The 2,602-nt window shown below is 41.9% G+C and overlaps 1 pseudogene; it reads right to left on the minus strand.

Moving 5' to 3' along the window:
* Nucleotides 1-595: 595 nt before the first annotated feature.
* LOC145156796 (anthocyanidin 3-O-glucosyltransferase 5-like) lies at nucleotides 596-2,182 on the minus strand (annotated as a pseudogene).
* Between the last annotated feature and the right edge of the window lie 420 nt (nucleotides 2,183-2,602).

The following is a 2,602-nucleotide window of genomic DNA, read 5'->3' on the forward strand; positions in this document are numbered from 1 at the left end:
GAGTAAAGACTTAATTGATTTCTGAATCTGAATATGTGTAAGTTTAAAGCTACTTGAAATTTCTAATTCTTTCTAAAGTTGATTCTATCATTCTAAATTTTGATTATTTTTCTTACACTGTGTAATATGAATTTCGAAGTTTGATTTCAGATTTTTTATAATGATGTATTGGCTTTTGTCAACTGAACTGCTTGGAGGTTTTTAACAACTAACAACAGCAGGTTTAGCAGGTTTTTGTCCCACATGCTACCGGAGTTGTTGGTTTGCTGATGAACAATAATTTAATGTACCTTGCTATTTGTGTTATATCCCCACAACAGTTGTGTATTGCCAAGGGCAAACATGAAAAATAAGTATTTTTTAAAATTGTTCCTGCCATCTTGGTTCATACTTCCTGATGTTAATTTTCTATTGATTTGTTGCAAAGGGTAAACATGGAAAAATAAATATAATTTGGTTTTGTAGGTTGTGGGAGCTGACTTGCATTATACTTTTTATTCGTTTGATTGTTCTTATACCTCTAGAGTATTTTTGGTTTATTGCTTCTGTTTTGGCCCTCACTTAACAAAATATCAAAATGATCATATTTGCATTGGTAATGTTATATACAATTATAAGTATATCATTATGAAAAACCCATTTTTTTTTGTTCGCCGACCTGCCCTGCATACCGAAATGCCAAGTGATATTTGCTTCTATCTTAATGCATGCTCAGATTGGCAGCTGAATTCGAGACCAGCAATCCTCGACAAATCTACATGTTGAAATATAAGACGAACCATTTACGCTCAATGCTTCCTCCCCACCTTCCTTTAATCTCTTTACTTTTTCTGTCATTGCTTTTCCTTCTTCTCCCTCCATCAAACCCCTCACCATCCTCTCTACCTCCTCCCTCCCCACCACTTTCTTCATCGGCAACACCTCCGGTCTCACTGCCACCTTCAGCTCCTCCGTTAGCATCGTTGCATTCATCCTCTGTTCAGCATACAACGCCCATGCTATCATGGCTACCCCACTGCTGATGCTCTCTAACATTGAGTTCCATCCACAGTGTGTCAAAAAAACCCCAACCGACGCGTGGTTCAAAATCTCCACCTGTGGTGCCCATGAATGCACAACAAAACCTATTTCCCTGGTTCCACTCAAGAACCCTTCTGGAAGATAACCAGGTTCACCATTTGGTTCACCGGAATAACCAGATTCCAAAAAAGTCCCGTCTCTGATATGTCCAGCAGGTGGCCGGACCACCCAAACAAATCTTTGTTGGCTCAGCTCCAATCCCCAAGCCAGCTCCGTAATTTGCTCGGCTGATAAGGTTCCGCCGCTTCCAAAAGATACGTATATGACTGACCTTTCCGGCTGTTTATCAACCCATTCAATCACCTCACTCTTCAAGCCGACCTGTTCGTATTTTTTGGTTATCGGACCAACCGTGTAAACCGGTTTGTTTTTTAGGATGGAACGTAAAATCTCGATATTTCTGAGAGCGTGAAGAGATTGTGGTTCCAGATTTTCCCATGTGTTGATTAAGAAACCATCTGCTAACGTTACACCAACTGCTAGGTTTACGTAAGCCCGATAGGCTTCATCGTCCCGATCCAGCATGGGATCCATAACATCCTCCGGCCGGAACGGTTTACAGCCCGGTATCTCAAACGGCTCTGTCTGGTCAACATATTGACCTGCCACTTTCTTATCTAGCACCGGGGAGTAAGAGATCAGTCCGGTGCACCATGCGCTGCAAGTGACGAACACATACTTTGCCATCCCAAATTCTTCGGCTATATCCCAAGATTCCGATGAGAAAATATCGCCGACGAGGATGTCGGGAAGAGGGTCCATGGAGGATATGGTGGTACGGGGATGGTGGGTATTGTTTCCCGCATCATGACGCAAATCTTAGTGAACACTTTGGAATCTGGAGAAACGACTTCGGAGATGTCTGCAGCAGGAATTTGGATGACTGGAAGGTGGATGTCGGCGGTCAAGGATTTGAGGAGTTGGGATTCCGCTGTTGAGGTGGCGGTGGTGACGGCGAGGACGGTGACATGGAGGTTGTGGTGATTGATAAGACGGCGGCCAAGTAATAATACTGGAACTAGATGACCGACACCTGGACTGCATAGTATTGCTGCGTGAAGTTTTTTGGGAGGCATGCTTAAGATGACAAAAGGCGAAGAAGTGAAATGGTGTATGCGTTTTCTGGTGCTTTCTTGCTTTGTCTATTTATCATGAAAGAAAAAATATACTTTTTTTAAGAGTGAGAATAAGGAAAAGAGTTAGAAAATCCATTCCTTTTCCATCTTATAATTTCTTTATTTTTGATAGAGAAAAGGGGAGAAAAGAAAGGTCATATACAACCGAGAATTAAAGAAAAAAAGCGGAGAAATCAGAAACTCCCAAATAAAGCAGAGGTTCGAGCCCTACAATCGCGATTTCCTTCCGTTGATTTTGGAAGTCGACCTAGTTCTTCTTCCACGATCCTTCAAAGTTCTAACCAAACCCTCCTCTCTCAATCGATATTGATTTGTACTTGCATTTGACTCGACTAGAGTTGTGACTGCCATGGCTAAAATCGAGAAGCATAGACCTAAACCAACTC

Source organism: Lactuca virosa, chromosome 2, assembly GCF_052849685.1.
Source record: "Lactuca virosa cultivar CGN04683 chromosome 2, Lactuca_virosa_CGN04683_v6, whole genome shotgun sequence".
NCBI lineage: Eukaryota > Viridiplantae > Streptophyta > Magnoliopsida > Asterales > Asteraceae > Lactuca > Lactuca virosa.